At 38.4% G+C, this 20,586-nt stretch overlaps 1 pseudogene; it reads right to left on the bottom strand.

Annotated features, from left to right (window-relative positions):
* Positions 1-671: 671 nt before the first annotated feature.
* On the bottom strand, positions 672-9,261 carry LOC134361612 (tropomyosin alpha-3 chain-like; annotated as a pseudogene).
* Between the last annotated feature and the right edge of the window lie 11,325 nt (positions 9,262-20,586).

Below are 20,586 nucleotides of genomic sequence, written 5' to 3'. Positions count from 1 at the left end.
ATTAAGAGCTAGACAATTGGCATTGTGAGCAGGTTTCCAGACATTAGCCTTGCAGTAGCCCTTGTTATAGCCAGACAATACCTTAAAGTTGAAAAGCTGGAACAGCACTTTTTTGTTTGTTTGTTTTGTATCACTTCTCCTGGAATCCCCTTTCTGGTTTGGTTGGTACTTTGTACAGAGCAGTAAGGTTTCTCATAGTGGAGTCTTTCCCTGGGCTCTGTTTGGCTCTCAGTGAGGCGGGCCCTACCTCTTTCCCTCCTCTATGGAGAGGGCAATGTGTATTAAGCTGAAGGGTTACCTTCCAAGAGTGAGAAAGGGATTAGACTGCTGCTTCAGGGCTATGGAATCATTTGGAATGTTTTAGACATGGTTGATGCAACAACAACAACAACAAAAGAGGTAATTACAAAATGTGTACATCACAACGTGCTTTTGAAGACACTTTTCATTGTGCTCACTTTCCCTTAGGTGTTGTTCCCAAAGGTGCTCAGCTTCTAGCCCAGCTGGAATCTCTGGGAAGAAGCAGACAGTTTGTCCAAAAAGTCACGGGGGTGAGAAGTGAGGGTAGAGAGTAGAAAGGGTGGGGAAAGGAGAAAGCAGCCTTCTAGTTAAAGTTCAGCCCTCAGTTTAAAGGTCAGCCAGTGGCAGGCTGGCCTCAGGCAGAGTTGGGGTCAGAGGCAGGAGCAGTGGCAGGGTGGGACTGGGATGCTCCACATCCTGTTCGGGTCAAGCAGAGTCTGGTCCAGCATCCTTTGTGTACACAGGTGCTCCTCTTTGGTGCACTTCAGTTTATCTTCCAGATCATCAATTGTCTTCTTCAGCTTGGCTACGGATCTCTCAGCAAACTCAGCACGGGTCTCTGCCTCCTTGAGTTTATCAGTAAGAATCTTTATCTCTTCTTCATATTTGTCTTCTTTTTGAGAGTACTTCTCTTCAGCAGCACTCAGACACTTCAGGTTCTGGTCCATCAGTCCGATCCGCTCATCCATCTCTGGGCAACAGGACTCTGCCAGCTCAGCTCTTCCTTTGTGCATTTCAAATCTCCTTCAATAATCCCCAACTTACAGCAACCTCTTCACACTTCCCATCTGCCTCTTCTGCAATGTGCTTAGTTTCTTTGAGTTGGATTTCCTAGAGTTCCATCTTGTCTTCATCTTTTAAGGCCCAGTTTTCAATAACCTTCATACCCCTCTTTGTCTTTCTCATCAGCAGCTCTTTCCACTTCCTGCAGATTTTGCAGGGCAGTGGCCAGGCACTCCTGAGCACAGTCCAGCTCCTCTTCCACCAGCTGGATCTTCTGGTTCAAGGAGGCCATCTCAGCCCGTTTCTGCCCCCCTTTCTCTTTCCAGTCTTCTCTGCAGCATTGGCTGCTGCTGCAGAACCTGGATCTTGGCTTCACCCCCTCAATGGTGGCGTCCTGGCCACAGTGCTCATCTGCTTGAGCCCCAGCTCCTGCCTCCTCTGCTAGGCGTTGCAGCCACTTCTCACCCCTCCTTAGTTCAAAACACCCCTCCTTAGTTCAAAACATTATTTTGTGCAAATAATTTGCTTTAACATCTAGATATGTTTGAAATTGAAATGATGTTTCTGCTGTTGACAGGACTGGCGCCATTTTAAGAAACCCCCTCCATTTTGTAAAAACTCACGCGGGAAAAACCCGGGTGGGAAAAATCTGGGAGGAGCCACGCTAACCGCAAAATTAGCTTATGTACTGTTGGCTTGCTTGCATTGGCTAATAACTCCTAGTGTGGTGATTGGGCGACCAAGTTGCTGCACTTGCAGCTTTAAAAACTGAAAGTAAAAATGGCTCGGGGCCACACTCTGAATTGGCTAGTGCGGTCCCAGCTGCTGGCAATAAAGTTTTATTTTTTTTCCATCTCAGTCTCCGAGGGTGATTTCTCCCAACACCTATAACATTTGGGGGCTTGTCCAGGATCACCATTACCCCTCGGGGACTGACGCCACAGTGCTGGGATTTTCCTCCACACTACGAAGTCTCTAGGGGGCAGCTCCTGAGAAGACGTACCTCAGCCCCAAAGACACAAGATCTTCTGCTGGCCAGCTTAGGATTTTCTGGGGCCTCTAGATTTGGGTGAGTTGACTCTTTTGGTGGGGATCAGGCCAGACTGGATGCAGTCGCAATGCCTCTTCCCGGACCCAGTGAGACGTTGCTGCAGTCCACTTGGTGGCCTCCCTTGGTGGCCAAACTTGTGTATTGTCCTGGTGTTTGTCTTTATATTAACCTCATGAGTTTATGTTATTGTGAGTCTTGTTTTGCATTTGGGTATCAGAGCTCTGATTTAGGGACTTTGTGGAAGGCTGGACACAACACTACTTCCCAAGTCCAGGACTCCCACAAGACATCGTTGGGTCCTTTGGTTTGGAATTGTTTGGAAATTTGTTGTGGCCACTTGTCTTTGTCTTTTGTGTGTTGTTGGGTGTGCATATATGTTTTGTAGCTTTGTATGTCTTTAACTGTGGTCATATGTAATGTAATAGTGAGGCATGATAAGTATCTGCCATCCTGTGTCTCTGACTTTTATTGTGCTAGTTATCCATTTCTATGACACTGGAATCTGAGAGCCTAATTTAATTACTGGCAAAAATTGGAAAGCTTTGGGCACCAGAGAGGATTCCAGCTGCAAGAGGCAAGTGGCCACTAGGATTATTTTGCTCCCATGTCTCTGCTGCTGGTAGATCTCTCCTGGAGTCCCTGGCCTAAATTCTGATAAGGAAATGCTTTTATCTTTCTCTGATTTTCTGAGCTCTCTTCTGTTTGGTTGGATTATATCCACTTCTGTTTAAGTGCACGCTGGAGGGCTCCTGGCTAGGCTTTGTTTTTCTGATTTAAATCTGGTTGGTACTTTTCTTCTTTATGCTGAAAACAGTGGGGAGAACTGCTTTTATCAACTACTGTTAATGGAATAAATTGGCTCTGCTGATTGGGACTAAGCTGAACTGGATGAGCCCACTGCTCCTTTTTTCTCTTTGTTTGTTTGCTTGGTTAGATATTTAGTTGAGTACCAGCAATCTGAATAAGCCCTCCAATCCTGTTGGCATGCAACACAGATGCCCTCTATTCCATGCTGTTGATTGGTACCATAGGTGTGGAGTATGACAAGTTACAACTTAGACCAACTAATTTGGTTGAGACATCTCTTTGGGATGTATGTGTGTGCATATGCATGAGTGTTTTGTCTGTATATATGGCAACTAATTCTGGCTGCTTTTCAAGCTACTACTTAGGGGTCACAAGATCCAAATTGTCCCTTTGGCCTTAAGATCACTGGGAAAAGGCAATGCCAAGGTGCAACAAATCAAATGCTCAACTAAATTACAGCAAAATATTTGGGAAGATTTACTCCGTTTTATCTGGCTAGAGAAGACGTTCTCTGCATTTCTTTGAAAAGGCTTGCTTACTTGCCTTGCAGTGTAAATTTGTCTCCTTGAAAAGTCCCATGTACTTTGCTTTGCAATGTAAATTTGTTACCTTGCTTTCTCTAAAAAGATAAGCTTTGGCATTTTTCAGAAATGCAATTTAAAATCAACTGTCCTTTTTGAACTAATAAGTTTTCTATTTTATCTGTCTCATTAACATTGTAAACAAAACCTATATTAATTAATAAAGGTGTAGCTTGATGTAAAAATCAGACAAATGTAAATGGGTTAAATGCTTATAAATAAAATCATAATTTAAAATTGCTTCTCAGGAATTTGAAATCTTAAAGTGTTATATTAATAAAATACTAAAACATTAATTATTACATAAGTTTATGTTTATATTTTAATGTTTTGTTTTTATATGATACGAAAAACCCCAATATATTTGAATCTGTTAAAATTAAAAACATGTCTCTTCAGAAGTTAGAAATAGTTTTTTATCTACAAATATTAATATAAAACAATTCAAAATTGCTTGCTTCACAGGTTTGTTACTGGAAAATTGGAGCTAATGAGTCAATTATAGTCAATATGCATAATTCAAACTGCTAGGTATAAAGACTTTTTTTTTTTTTTTTGTCTTTTTCGTGACCGGCACTCAACCAGTGAGTGCAGCGGCCATTCCCATATAGGATCCGAACCCGCGGCGGGAGCGTCGCTGCGCTCCCAGCGCTGCACTCTCCTGAGTGCGCCACGGGCTCGGCCCGGTATAAAGACTTTTTAACCACACACACACACACACACACACACACACACACACACACACACACACACACACACACACACACACACACACACACACACACACACACACACGGGGGGGGGGAAGAAGATATAACAACCACAATTATTTGAAGTTGATACGACAAGCAAACAGAAAGGACATTGTTGGGGGGGAGGAGGGGAGGGAGAAGGGAGGGAGGTTTTGGTGATGGGGAGCAATAATCAGCCACAATGTATATCGACAAAATAAAATTAAAAAAAAAAAAAAGAAAAAAAAAAAAGACTTTTTAACAAAATATTTTTTATAAAGATACATTTTGGTAAAGATTGTTAAAAACAAAGGTAATATGGTTTTTGTTATAATATTTTTGTCTGAATTAAAAATAAAGGGTTTATAAGAACTAGTAAAAAGTTTATAATAATCTTGTGTGATCAAAATTCACTGAGATTAGATTTGTTTATAAGTTATGATTAAAATTAGCTGTAATATTAACAGTGCACTGGTACAAAAAGTAAAATTTGTTTTCCTTCTTAAAATTTTCCTGTAATATTAATAACAGATAATAGAAGGTATTTTCTATAGCTCATGGAAACTCAAGATTGCTGCCTCATAACTTTAACCTTTGTTAGAGACCTTTGGAAGTACTTAATAAACCAAGTTTCTGGCTGGAAAAACCATAAATACTTATTTGGTAGAAATAGCTGAGACTCAAACTGGGCTTTGTATAATCTGCCCTGACAAATGGACCAGCATTTACTAGCCTGAATATATAAAAATGTTTTTATCAGTGTACATCTTTGCCTGGGTTTACTAATCAAACAAGATTATATTTGTCTTTGCTAGAGGCTTTTAATTAAAAACCCAGCAAAAACCAGAAAAACCTTTCTCTATGTATAATTTTTAGGCAAATGAGGCCAACTTAATGTTGATAAAAAAAAATAATAATAACAAGTGTGTAAAACAAAGGTGTTATAAAAAGCTATGTCCTCCATCATGTCAAATAGTTCCATTCCACATTAACCCCTACTGCTCCCTGAAAACAGCTTGAAGCAGTCAGATGAGTCGGCCCATTCCATAGAAATGGAAGGAACTGTTGGCAGTGGGGAATTGTTGGAGTGAACAGGACTGAAGCCATGTTGGGACCTAGAGCTGCCTGGGCAGAGGGGGGGAGGATTTTCAAAAGGACAGTTTTCCTCTCCACTCTTGCTTCCCATCCCCTGACTTTCTTATCTTGCTTGCTAAGTAGGAAAACAAGGCCAAGAAGCTAATTAGTACTTTGAAAAGCTGACAGTTCTTTCTTTGAGATTTGTAAAGTTTTGAGAAATGATCAAGACCAAGTGACTGGAAGCTGACCTTGGGCACTAGCCAAGTACACCGGCGCAAATCAAAATCTTGCAGGGTCCTGAGATAACACCAAAGATGAGAACAGAAACCAGATGAGGCCTTGGCGAGACCTTGTACCTGGCTCACAGACACAGACCCCTTGTAACTCACATCTCCTGCTCTCCTGCTTTTCGCCTCCCACATTCCATTCCCTCAGCCCTTCCTTTAAAAAAACCCCTAGCCTACCATCTCCTTCAGCGGGATACATCTGCTTTTCTAACTACAATTTTTTTCTTAAAAAAGGGTTTAATTACATAAAACTGAATTAACTGATAAAAATTATAGTTTTTTACAATTTCTTTATTTTGAAACACTGCTGATTCTCTTAATGTTTTGTTTTCTAGATCTAAGAAAATCTTTTAAGGTATAACAGCTTGCTAAAGTATATGTTTATGAACAAAAATTAAAACACTTACCTTTCTCTCTACTTGATCCCTCCAAGATTAAAAAAAAACCCCCAAAACTATTCACAAGTTGTTTTACAGCAATACAGTTATTTGCATAAGTTCAATAAGAATCTGTTCTTTTTGTAACAGGACAAAATTGAAAACACTGGTTATTTTACCAAGGCTTTGATTGGAATATTATACCTTCAGACATGACCAGACTGCCTTAAGGAATTAAGGTTGACCCTTTTATGGAGCCAATAAAAAGCCCCTTGGAGAGACTGGCCTGATACCTTGTCTACATAATTACAAGGTTCCTGGTCTTCCAGTAAGTAAAGAATGTAACTTTCTGACAGGCCAGAACCTTGATATTTTGGGACTTCCAGAAGAGAGGAATTCACCCAACTCACACAGGTAATCAGAGAGTAAGTCAAATCCTTGGCTTGGCTTCCTAAGACCCGAGTGGCATTTGAAGGTCTAATCTGAGATTCCTTATGAGTGTCCCAGCAAAGCCAACTCAAAAAAAAAAAAAAAAAAAAAAAAGAGCTTACATGATAAGCCATTACTCTTGCTGCACTTTATGCAAATAATCTGGCCCAAAACTAAACTTATTTTGCAAATAAATTCGTTTGTCATAGGTACCTTTGGTAAATTTGGGAAACTTGGAGAAAGAATTATTTTTCAAAAGGAAACACTAACACACCTATTATCCAATTCTAGCCCTGTATTTTTAATCTGTTTGTAAAGCTTGTACCTTCCAGGCTATAGTTCCATGTCAAGATGGTGATAACCCAAGGATTCCAACCCAACCTTTCCTGAGAGGAACTAAGTCCCTATAAATCATTAGATCACCCAGTGAGAGATTTTACACCTCCAAAATGCAGGCAGGGACTACGCCCATGGTCCGCAGGAAGTAGTTTCAGAAGAAAGAGACCTCCAGCCCCCTTTACCTTAAGAATAAGGAGGATAAAATCTCTCAGGGGGGAATGAAACAATAAGGCTAGGCCTGTGAACCAAACTGTTAGGTCTCTGAATCTGAGTGAAATCACTAAAGACAGACTCTGCCCATGGGGATAAAAGCCCAAACTTATGCTTGGTGGTGTGCAAAACCAAGGACTTTATATAAAAACTAATGATTATGAGCTTGAAAATTCTATAACCCTCCTCCAAATTTCCTTGTCTTCCCTTTCCAAGGTAGTCCTCCAAAACCGTAGAGAACTTGACCTCCTGTTTCTACAACAAGGGGGACTCTGTTTGGCATTAAAGGAAAAGTGCTGTGTATATACAGACCATACCAGAGTTGTTAAAGACTGCATAAAAAATTAAGAGAACGCATTAGACAACGGAACAAGACCAAGCTCAGTCCTCAGGCTGGTTCGAATCCTGGTTCAATTTTTCAACTTGGTTAACTACTCTGGTTTCTAGCCTAGTGGGCCTCGTAGTAATTCTCCTCCTACTCATGGTGGGCCCCTGCATCCTCAACAAACTCACAAACCTTATAAAGGAGAGAATATGAACTGTTAAACTCTTAATCTTACAGTCTCATGATCAAATTCCTCTAGAAGATCTAGATGACCTTAAAGATCTTAACTGGGGTCCAGATATCAATCCATGAGCAAGGATTGCTCTCATAGTTAAAAAAAAAAAAAAAAAAACAGTGGGGAATGAAATGATGTTTCTGCTGTTGACAGGACTGGCGCCATTTTAAGAAAACCCCTCCATTTTGTAAAAACTCAGGCAGGAAAAACCCAAGCGGGAAAATGTGGGAGGGGCTGGGAGGAGCCATGCTAACTGCAAAATTAGCTTATGTACTGTTGGCTTGCTTGCATTGGCTAATAACTCCTAGCACGGTGATCGGGCGACCATCGGGCGACCAAGTTGCCGCACTCGCAGCTTTAAAAACCGGAAGTAAAAACGGCTTGGGCCGCACTCTGAATTAGCTAGTGTGGTCCCAGTTGCTGGTGATAAAGTTTTATTTTTTTTCCATATCGGTCTCCAAGGGTGATTTCTCCCAATACCTATATCAGAAATATCCCCCCGAGTTAGTGGTTTACGGAATATGTTGCTTTGCACATACACACAGGCAGGACTAATCTTCAAGTGTTTAGCTCATTAGAATCACCTCTTAATGTTATCTAAAACATACGATTAAAAAAACGGTTTCATAAAGACCAATAAAAGTTAATGTATCCCTTTTCTGCTGTCACCACTTCCGAACTCCCAATACATCTCAGAATTAAAGATCACTTTATAAATTGACAATTCTTGACCAAAGGTCTGATAGACGGATGGCCATTTAATACCAGTGAAAATCCCTATGAGTACATGTATTAGAATTAACATTTGAGAGGTGAGAGCTAAATCTGGTTATTAGTCTATGAAAATGCCTTATCATTAAGTCACAGAAATGTGTGGCTGTTATAAAAAAAGTTTGTCGTGGTTAGGAGGTTTACTCATACAACACTGATTAGCAAAGTGTACATGGACATAAGACAAAATATGAAATACCTCCACGTAGTGTGAGAAGGGCAATAAAAGGAAGAATTTATTTTCTATTTTAGTTTCACTAACTTATTCAACATTTACTTTGTCCCTGTTCAACAAACATTTAATTTGCATTTTAGTGAGGATGAAAAAGTAAATAAGGATTCCTGCATCCAAAGAAACAAGGATAGATACTTATAAAATAATATAACTTTAGTTACTTATAAAATAATGTGACTGCAGTGGTAGAACTATGTGTCAGGTATAATGTGAACAGTGAAGAGTGTCCCAGGCTCACAGTTTGGACCATGGGATTAGAGAAGGCTTCTCAGGAAAGGTGTGGTGAGCTGATTCTCAAAGGATGAGTAATTGTGAACGAGACCTTGAACTTGCCAGCTCAGAGTAATTCAAAGCATAAATGCTGTTGGTGAAGAGTCAGGGTCTTCAGCTTTATCTGTGAAGAAAGCTTTTTATCCCATTGACACAAACAGGGAAATCAGAAGTAAAAACTTTTCATTTGGTGAAAATTTGTTGAATTTGAGATACTAGAACAATATCAAATTAGAAAAGTCTAGTGAGTAGTTTGAAATGAGGAGAACCGGTAAATTTGGGAGTGAGAAACAGTCACCTAATTTTGTTCCTATCTCTCCGGTGGTTCTTTTTCAGTCCGTTTCTTATCCTCTGTCTGCTTTTAAATGCTTATGTCTTTTGAGTTCTATCCTTTCCTTCTGTTCTTCTTACCTGGGAGCAAGTGTGATTCTGTCGCCAATCCCATTGTGCAAATCCATCACAGCTTTCTTTCCTCAGCTTCAAACATGGGACACCATCATTTGGATATTTCATGGCAACCTCAAATGGCCATAATAATTTTGTAGGGATATGAACCTTAACATAGTAACAAAAAAGACTTCCCCATTCCTTTCCTACTCTCCAGTGCAAGTGTGCTACTTCCTCATCTGCCTAACTCAATGAATGGCAGCCTTGTAAACTTGGCCACCCAAGCCAGGACGCTGAGTGTCATTCTCAGTTCTCCTTTCTCCATACTATCCATATCCAATTACTTACCTCTCTTTCAGTTCTCTGTGACCCTGTTCAAAATGATTCATACCAGGTGTATAAGAGCAATCACATTGTGGTTTATGGACGTTTCATCCAGGTCTACTACTCCACCCATTTCTCTTTCTCAAAACTGTTAGCACCTTGAGAGCAGAGGCCATATGATATTCATCATGGGCCCAGCCCTAGTATCCAGCACATATTAAACCAACAATAAACATTTGTTGAATCAAGTCCACACACTGGAAGGAATTAATTGTAAGTGAAAAATGAGTGTTGTAGAGCAAGGTGTTTGGAATATCCACTGTGTATGAATTAATAGTGGATCTGATCATAAAACGTTGGTCTGTGATATGTGTGTGTTTGTGTGTGTGTGCACATGTGCACATGAACGCACACACATGTGCATGTGTTGGTTTGTGTATGTGTGTTTTCCCCCAAAACACTGCAGCTTAGGAGCAGAACAAGGATAGCAGACAGTGGGTGTGAGTCAGGGTTGTAGAGCAGCCTGGCTGATAGTTAGGAGCTGTGAGTATCAAGGACATACGTGGAACTGAGTGTGGCCAGTGGGGAGATGGACAGCGTGAAGCTGGAGGAGTTCAGGGGCCAGGTGAGAACAGAGTTCATTACTTGGGGATGGAGAAATGGGTGGGGATTCCCCTTGATCCTGGAGAAGGACCCATGGTCCTATTCCATGGAAGCCAAAGCATGAGTGACATCTCAAACATTAGGCGTCAGGATCTTGAAATTCTCATGGACTCTCCAGTTAGGTTGACTAAGAGTGGCCTTTGCCTTTGGTGGTGAGAGAAGAGTATTTGGCAGACTTGAGGATGGACTGACCTCTAATAACAGAGTGGAAAAGCTTTGTCGCCTTTCTGATTTAGAATGTATAGAGCGATAATTAAAGCCCAGCAGACTCCAAGTCTAGCACAGAGAAGCCAGCACATTCTAAATAAACAGCCATGTATTCTGGGGTGGGGGGGAAAGGGGGGGCAGAAATCACCCTAAGAACACAGCCACACCCCACCGACCCCCTGCAAGAGTGAGGGAGCCCCAACACAGTGAGTCACAGTGTTTCACTGATCCCCACACACTCCTCCGTGTGAGTCAGTAGATGAGGACTAACTGCTTTGGATGCAAAGCCCCTGAGTCAAAATGTTTTAAGGAAATTGTGAACAGTGTTCATGGAGTAGAGGAAGAATTTGGGGAAGATACAACAGTTGTAAAATAGGATTTGGTGCAGTAGAGAAAACAAAGTGATCTGTTCTTGGGTCTAAGTATAGTGCCAAACAAATCTTAAGCGATTTTTTGGAAATAAGTTACACCAGTTGTAGAATGTGATCAGAATATAATAATGCTGGGTGGAGGGGTGTACAAAACAGGCAGGTTCCTGGGAAACACAGCGAGGCCTCGAGGCCCCAGCAGAGTGCCTCTGCCTCCCACTGCCTAGTGTCTGAATTCCTTTAGCTGCAGGCTCCCTTGGCTGTTACATGCATATTCCTGGGAGGGTGGCGTGTTAATTCATTGTCAGTTGTTTACATCTTGGTCTGACACCACAAACAGACCAGACGTTCGCCACCTCAGAGCCTTTGTACTTGCTGTTCCTTTTCCCCAGAAGGTTCTGCTCCAGAAATGTGCAAGGTTCACTCCGTTATTCTTGACTTTTTTTTTTTTCCCCAAATGTCACCTTCCCAGTGAGGCCCTTCCTGACAAATGATTTCAAAATTGTAATTACTCATCCTCCTTCCCTGTTTCATTTTTCTTCTTGGTACATCACAATCTATAGGACTGTACCCACTTGTTTATTTTCTGTTGCCATTCCCTAGAACGTAAACTTCATGAGGGCTGGGGTTTTTCTCTGTAAACTGCGATCTATCCAGCACCTAAAACTATGCCTGACTCATTGCAGGCCTTCAGTGAATATTAGCTGAATATGTGAATAAAAAAATAAGGGAGTAAGTTTTCAAGGTTATTTTGGAGGATAGGCTGTGTATGTGTGTGTGGTGTGTGTGTGTGTGTGTAAATGAGAATAAAGGGGAAAAAAGCTAGAGAGCATTAGATTCCTGAAAGGATATGAGTAACTGTCCCCAGACTAGGGCTGGGGTGTGGTGGGAGGCCTGGATCCCTGTGGACAAGATTCCCTACTTCACAGTTTTGTCAAGGGTGGACATGGCTAAGACTGCCTGAGCTGGGTGAAGGTGGAGGAGTTCAGAGGCCAGGGAGAACATTTCTGTGTTCTTCCTGTCCTTTAAGACTCCCTTCCTTACAGGGGGAACCGAGAGAAAAAAGCAGCATCGGTATGGAAAACCCCCTTTCCCTCTGGAGATGAACAAAGCTAGTATTTATTACAGGAGTGAGACACTTGGGAATGTTGATTTTATCTCCTCACCATAAATCTATGACTTTGGTTTCACCCTAGGATTTGTTTATGGGAATTCTTGGAAAGATAAGGGGGAGGAAAGACAGGACGGGAGTATTTGGTTGCTAATGGCAGCCCTGGACTGGAGTCCATCACCAGCATGACAGGGCTCTCAGGGTTTTACAGGCAGGATCAATTGCGTTTAATGCGATTGTCACACAGAGACCATCACGCTGACCCAATGTGACATAAGCCTGGGGAGATACATAGAAAGCACCCTCAGAAGACAGGAAAAAAATTTCCAGTTTCTTGGCAGTTATTTTATTCATTTGCACACAGACTAGTGACATTCTTATGTGTAACAAAAAAGTGAAATAGGAGCAATGCAGTAGCTTTGGAGAGTGAACCTGGAAGTAAAATATTAGGTTTAAAGATCTTTCCAATATAATCTAGAATGATGATCATAAATATTTCAGTAGAGAGATGCAGAATCCCAAAAATAAATAATTTCCATTCTAAAGAAAAAATAAGGAGTCAAAGAAATTAAATTATTTTAATTTACTTAAAAAATTAGTCTTTTCAGTGGTATTTTTTTTTTTTTTTAATTCAGTACCATACCAGTTGATGTGATAATTTGTTAATAAGCTTCTGAAATTTGGGAATGGTTTACTTTGTTAAAATGATTGGAGCACACTGAAGGTAATTCAATAATGATGTTACTCATTTGCATTCTGACATCCCCCTCAGGTGGAGAAAGGGGGTGGATTCCATCAGGGAAGGTGGAGGGAGCCTCAGCTGTCTGGGGGAGCTTGTCCACGGGAAGACACGAGCTTGTGAATGTCGTGTCACACGTGTTGTGCAGAAAAAATATTGGGAAACACTACTTTGGAGGACACACTTGTATGAGCTGTGATGACTATAATTATAATATTGTTGTTTGTGAATCTCCAGTTAAATATTATGAATGGCCAATTATTTCTATGTAGTGACTTTACTTTTGTAGCAAAAGTAATTGAAAACTTCTTAACATGATAAATAGTTTAATCAACTCAGTCACATCTCTACACACCCAGGGAATTGGAAAGTTGAAACAGTCTTTCAGGTATTGCAAGAGAAGAGAACAAAAACTATGTCTCTAGTGTCTAACATTTTAGGAAAATATCTTTAAACCTATTTTGTTTGAACTGTACGGTTTTTTGTGTGTGTGTGTGTAGACCTAGATTTAGTTATGTCTCCTAATTCTCACTCAACGTAGAGGTTTTATGAGGAAGAAATATGTCCAAACATTAAGCAAACCAGTTAAGAAAAAGTTTGCTCTGGATAATTCAGATTTAATGATCACAGTGAGTCTTACCAGCTTGTCTGAGGACATTTGTGGATAAAGATTAAAAAAAAAAATCATAATGTTCATTATTAACATTACTATATACCTTGAAAACTAATCTCTTATTTAGCTAGACAATTGTTCGTGTGCTGTATCATGTTTCCTCCCCATCCCACCCCAGTGGACCTCTCTCAACTTCTGTTCAAACAGTATGTGAATGACATCATAGCTTTGGAGAGAGTCACACCCATTTCATGCAGAATTAGCTACAATAAAGGTAAGTCAGTCAACAAAGACTTCTTGTGACTAATTCTCCTATGAGTGTAAAAGAGGAAGAAATTATATCATTGTATTTCTTTCTTAACTTTGGGATAAGAACATTCATCTGAAGTAATCAGTAAAACTGATGACAACTCAACAAGTTAAGCAGAGCAATACTACAGGGAAGACTTAGAGCTGAACGAAGTCAAATCCATATGAAAGCTTAGGTAAAGAATTGCTCTATGGTTCTATAAAAGTGCCATGGGGAGTTTCCATTAGTTACCACTGTGGGAGAATTAGTCTATACCTCAGAATTTTCAATAATTGCAATCTTAAGTCCACAGAGTAGGGTTCATTGTTTTTCATATCCAAGTATGAATAAATCCTCTAAAACCAATCAGTCAGTCAGTCCAATCAGAGGATGATTGTGGCTTCCAGGCTTTAAGCAATAGTAAAATAATGGGACTTCTATAGAGCATTCTTTTTTTTTTTTACTTTATTTCTTGGAGACTAGATGCATTAGGTCAATTGGTCAGATTGTGAGACCTGAGTCCCAGGTGTGTTCATGCACACCGAGGTGGTCCTACATGAAGAGATGCCAAATATGTAATTTGAGGGACACTGGAAAATGCCTGTTCCCCAAATGCTTTACCTCCTGACTTATTGCTTAATGTTAATGAAAATTCACTTTGTTTACTGAGTTAAAAGATAGTCTCAGTATTGAAGACATGCGATACAAGGAGGAGTGATGAAGTGCTTTCTGTGATTTATATCTTACTGTGAATTAATTTCTCAAATGATAAAAAAAAAATCAACTATTTATGGCCAGTTTTTAGAGGGAGCAGACAGTAGTGAATATGAGGAGAATAGGCATATAATGTGCTAGAAATAAGGAAAAAATCATGCAAAGGTAAAGACAAATTTCACTTTCTTCCACTTAAATGTTGGGTCTTCCAGATTTTGCAAATAAACCCTTTCCCACTTGGCTAGCAACTTAGCACCATAAACCATGTAGAAACTGAATGAGGGTGGTCATTTTTTCATGAAGTTAATCACTGTTCTACGAACATTATCTAACATGTATATCCTATTGGAGGCTGGGTTGATTAACATCATTCTTTTTATGCTAACATTCAAGTAACTATTTTTTTTTTTCCTTCAAAGCTACCTACTGCCCTGTCTACTTGGTGGAAATTGACATCATAAGAACTCTCTGGGGAAGAAGACTTCCATCCCGGCCATTACCATGTTGCCAGCAGAGTGCAACACTATGGAAGTAACTTACACTGTCCTGTCACACTTAAATGATCTATACAGGAATGAGTAATTCAAGTCTTCCATTTTAAAGCCTAAATTTACTTTTCCAATAAATTGCAATCACCTGGTGGTTCTGATGAGTTTGGGTATAGAAGAGAAAAATTTGATAGGAATTAATTCATCTCTATTTGACTGTGTATTCACAGGAATTTCTAGTGCAGAATAGAGTAGACTGGATAAGCCTTGTGGCTAAGGCAAAAGATTAGTGAAAAAGAAATTTTATGGTAACAGTTTTGAGTAGCGGAAAGAGGATTAGCCAAGCCAATTCTTAACTCTGCCACCGATCAGCAAATCACTTTTCAGCCTCAGTTTGAGCAGCTGTATAAAAAGAAGGCTTTAAATCAGATAATATAGATGTTTTGAGATTCTATGGTTTCAATAGTTTGTATGTCAGCACTTTTAACTTTTAGTTAAGTTCATTTTGAAGATTTAAAATATTATAATAAAAACAATAAAAACAACAAATATTCATGGGCACTTACTATGTCCAAAATGCATTTTGTAACTTTACAGAAACCCCATGAGGTAGAGACTGTTGTTATCTCCATAATAATAGTACAGAAAGGTTCAGAGAGATTAAGTAACTCTCTCCAAACCGTATAGCTAGTAAATGGTGAAACGAATTTGAACTGTAGTTTGTTTCCAAGCCTGAACTTATAATCATTAACTTAAAACACAAAAAACAAAACAAAAGTTTTCTCAAGTTTAACTTTTATTAATCATTAAAATATAATACATAGTTATTTTTGATAGATTAATAGATGGATGAAATTTAAATTTTTCTCTTAGGTCCTCCTGTAGTAGTTTTGATTTTTTGCAAACTGTAGTCAGCTTTCTGTGCCCGAGAGAAACTCATTATTTCCTATATTCAAGAACATCTCCTGACTTGTTCTTTTAGTGGAGGTAGCCTTTTCTAGCCAGAGTTGGCAAAGGCAGCAATAGCATGCATTGGCTTGTTTCAGAGGCTCTGGGAGAGCCTTAGTTGCATGGTGTGGAAGGTCTTCTTTCATCTTGGCAGCATTTGCCTTCATTGTTGGTTTGCTTTTTTTGAAGGAATATTCAAAGACCAGCAAAAAAGAAAACATTTCCAGGTCCAAGAGAATGTATGTAGAAAGAGTAGCAAGTTAGAAAATGAATTTAGATACCAGACAGCAGCCATAAAATATGTTCTGAGGAAAAATCCATAGCAATTCATAATAGCTGAGAGGAAGAGGAAAGATGTAGAGAAATAAATATTGTCAGAACTTCATAGACTAAGGATTTACTGCACATTTTTTACTAATCAAAAGTTGGGGATGTTAGCCCTGGTTTAGAACAATTCGAAGTCTGGTTAAACAAAGCTTTTTCACTATGCCTTACCTAAAGAAAGTTAGGTGGAAACTCTAGGTGATTATTTAAAAAAAAAAAGAAATAATAACACTAGAGAGCAGGATCCTTGAATGCAGAAACTTTGTATATGTAACACACACTAAGCATTGGCATCTGGTCCATGTATTTGATCATGGAAATCAAATATGCTTCAGCTATGCCAAGCCCCGAGGTTATCTGATGCAAGTGTGTGTGTGTGCGTGTGCGTGTTTTGTCTCTGAGTTAGGACCATATAAATCTTATTATCAACACTACTCAGTTGGACATGGGAAGACACGACTGAAGTTAATCTCAAATTGTGTGTTTAAGTACTCATTTTTGGCTTAGTAACAATGCCTCCTTGCAGGACTAGAAACCATGTCATTATGCTGTTTAAATAACTGCAAGATTACCTGGTTCCTTACTGCTTTATAATTAAGGAAGCTCTTTGCAACTGTCTTTTGATTATGAAAGAACATAAATACTTCTGCCTTCTGAGGAAATGAAGGCACACAGGTTCTTTGAGTATCAACAGTTTGCTTATATTATCATTATTTGATGCTCTGTGTTTTTACATAAAATTCAAGCTTTGCTAAATTAATAATAAATTCATATGGAGAAAACACCAGAAATGTTTTGAGTCATAAAATTGAAAATGTATTTCATGGGAATAAAAGCAAAAATGGAGATGACTTCAAGGAGTAAGAAACTTGTTTACTGAAAAAGAAGTTCCATCTCTTCCAGGTGGCTTCTTTCAGTGTTTATAACATCAGTCAGGACAGAAATTGTAATTTAAATTTAGCTTAAACACTTTATTTTGCCATTGAACCTCTTTTTTATGTGTATGTGTGTTGCCTTTAAATTTTGATTGTTTTTACTTATATATATTTATGGAGTACAGAGTTGACTATCAGTATTTGTGTACAGTATGTGATGGTCAAATCAATATTATTAGTATGTTCATCATTACAAATCGTAATTAAATTTTGCGTTGTTTACACAATTACTCCCTTCCTCTGCCCCCTCCCTCTTTCCACCTCTAGTATCTATAGGTCTGTTTTCTTTTTCTGAAAGTTCAACATTTTATTATGGTCTTTCTTTCTTTGTTTCTTAGCTCCCACTTATGCGTGAAGACATATGGTACTTCTCTTTTTGCGCCTGGCTTATTTCACTTAACATACTTGTCTACAAGCTCATCCATGTTGCTGTGAATGGCAGAATTTCATTCTTTTTAATGGCTGAGTAGTAAGTATATCATTGTGTGTATATACCACATTTTCCTTATCCTGTTGTTAATTGATGGACATTTATGTTGGTTCCATATCTTGGCTATTGTAAATAAAGCTGTGATGAACATGGGAGTACAGGTATCCCTTCGACCTGATTATTTCTATTCCTTTGGGTGTATACACAGAAATGGGATTGTTGGATCGTATGGCAGTTCTGTCTGTTGTTGTTTGAGGAAGCTCCATACTGTTTTCTATAAAGGCCGCACCAATTTACAGTCCCACCAACAGTGTAGAAGAGTTCCCTTTTCTCCACATCCTTGCCAGCATTTGTTATTCTCAGTCCTTTTGATCATAACCTGTCTAACTGGGTTGAGATGATATTTCAATGTGGTTTTCATTTTCATTTCCCTGATAATTAGTGATGTTGAACATTTTTTCATGTACCTGTTGGCCATTTGTATGTCTTCCTTTGAAAAATGTCTATTTAGCTCCTTTGCCAGTTTTTTAATTGGATTATTTGTGGGTTTTTCTGTTTGTTTGTTTTGTTTTGTTTTACTGTGAAGCTGTTTGAGTTCCTTGTGTGTTCTGGATATTAATCCCTTGCTGGATGCATGGCTTGCAAATATTTTCTCCCATTCATTAGGTTGTCTTTTCACTCTGTTGATTGTTTCCTTTGCTGTACAGAAGCTTTTTAGTTCGACGTAATCCCGTTTGTTTATGTTTTCTTTTGTTGCTTGTGCTTTTGGAGTCTTAAAAGTCTTCGCCCAGTCCTGAAGTGTTTCCCCTATATTTTCTTCTTGAAGTTTTATATTTTCAGGTCTTATACTTAAGTCCTTAATCCACTTTGAGTTGATATTGGTATATGGTGAGAGATATGGGTCTAGTTTCATTCTTCTGCACATGGACATCCAGTTTTCCCAACACCATTTACTGAAGAGGCTGTCTTTTCTGCAATGTATATTCTTTGGCCATTTAAATTCTTGCCTTTAGCATTTATTAAATGTGGAAGAGAGCTGGTCATTGTCCCCTGAAAAATAACCTCACATATACTTTAAAATGGTGGCAAATCATGTATTAGTATAATTTTTTCTCTCTTTTTGTCTCTGTCTCCATATATACTGCATACATACACACACACATTTGCCTACATTGTACTGCTCCTTTAATCTTTAGAATTACATTTAGATTTCTAAATGTAATTTTTTTTTGTTTTCATTGTCTTCTTTCTATAGTTTTCATTGTTTTTATAATTTTCATTGTTTTCTTTGTCTTCTTTCTAATTTTTTGTGTTCTCAAGTCTTAGAGCTAAAAATAAACAGATTATCCTAAGAGAGTAATAGTTATTACTATTGCTGAATAACTACAGATAAACTTTTAAATTTGTGCCACTTTACTGTGTGACCTTCAGAAAGTGACTTGCTTCTCTGGATCTTTGTTTTTGTGACCTTAACCTAAGGGTCACTGTAAGAATTAAATTAGAGTATGTACCTCTTCCAGCCATCTGGTAACCCTTGCTAATGTCTCTTTTCTTTCTGCTCTGGTAACCGCATACATTTTCATTTGTTGTTTTAGAAGTGATTCCCTTGAGTTTTAACTACATCTCCATTGTGTACAGTTTTTTTTTTTTTGCTTTGCATTTATATATATATATATATATATATATATATATATATATATATATATATATATATATATATATAAATCTATAAAATGAAAAGAAAGTAAAGACACCAACTGGAAAGTGGCCAGTGTCTTGGCCATAGAGAGAATGAATTTCAGCACACTCTGGACCAGGCAAAGCAGAAGGAGTCTCAGTATTCATTGTGGAAAACATGTGTTTTCTGGCACCTGGAATCTAAATGATTGTTTTTTTCCTTTTCTTATCAATTACCCCCTTTACATAAATACATCTCAGACTATGTTACTGAACAGTGTTAAACCACATAATTTCTGATTCAGAATTCCTCTTTGTAGACCCAGTAAGGAATATGAGAAAATGCTGAATTGCTAAGAACAAGAAGTATCTTTAGCTTTTACTTGTTTTTTAACTTTGAAAAAAGTTAAAGCTAGTCAGTTGAATGTTCCTTTTATATTCTTACCTGATCTTTGAAGGTCTCCAAATTAAGATAAAATGATTTTGCCATTTTGATTCCTTGAACTTTCTATAAATAGAAGAAGCTTGTAATATTTTAAAAATGTATGGACCTGACTTTCATTTTCCTGAAGTTGGTTTGGGACATTTGAGTTAAGCCATCCACCATTCTTCACCCAATATCCCCTTTAATTCAGTTTTTTCTCCCCATACCCAATGTCCAAACCTCACTCTCCAAATTTAAGAAGGAGAAAGGTCAGCCAGAAGCAAGTGCTTTAGTTTCGAAGGGACTTACTTTGTGGCATCCCTTAAAAGGAGACATAAGGACACAGCATTTACAGAGAAACAACCCCACTGCTGTGGCTGATGGCTTTCACCAGTGCTATGGTTCGTAGTGCTGTTGCCATTGTTCTTTTTTTAATTTTTATTTATTTATTTTTAATTAAAAAAGTATATTTTATTTTATTTTTTTATTAGCATATTCATTATTACAAATAGTAATTTTTCTTTATGCCCCTTACCTGACCTATCACTCCCCAAACCCTCTCCCTCCTAAAAAAGTTTTTAGTTCTACATTTTTATGGGGTACAGTTTGCTTTTTCAATACATGCATAAATTGTATAATGATCCAGTCAGAATAGTCTGTGTATCTATCACCTAAACATTTATCTTTTCTTTCTGGTTATAACACTCAAGATCCTCTGTTTTGGCTGTCTTCCAGTAAATAATACAATACCATTAGCTATTGTCACCCTAGGGCACCAGAACTTAATCTTCCTATCTAACTGTAACATTGCAACTTTGTGCCCACTTACCAACTTCTCCCCCTCCCCCAACCCCTTTCCTTCCCTTCCTCTTGTAACCACTATTCTACTCCTCATTTCTTTTTTATTTTTTTATTTTTTCTTAATTGATCCATGATAATTGTAGGTATTTATGAAGTACAATGTGATATTTGCATACATTTATATAGTGCGTAATGATCCTATCAGGGTATCAGCATATCCATCACCTCAAATTATTTGTCACCTCTTTGTGTTGGAAACATTAAAAATCCTCTCAAGTAGGTACTTGAAGTTATACAGTAATTTGTTGTTGACTAGTCATCCTATATCACTGTAGAACACTAGATTTTATTCTTCCTATCTCTCTACAACTTTACATCCATTGACTAACCTCCCCC

This window comes from Cynocephalus volans, chromosome 13 (genome assembly GCF_027409185.1).
Source record: "Cynocephalus volans isolate mCynVol1 chromosome 13, mCynVol1.pri, whole genome shotgun sequence".
Classification (NCBI taxonomy): Eukaryota; Metazoa; Chordata; class Mammalia; order Dermoptera; family Cynocephalidae; genus Cynocephalus; species Cynocephalus volans.
Note: the sequence above shows the minus strand (reverse complement) of the source record. Positions and strands in the feature narration are given on the sequence as shown.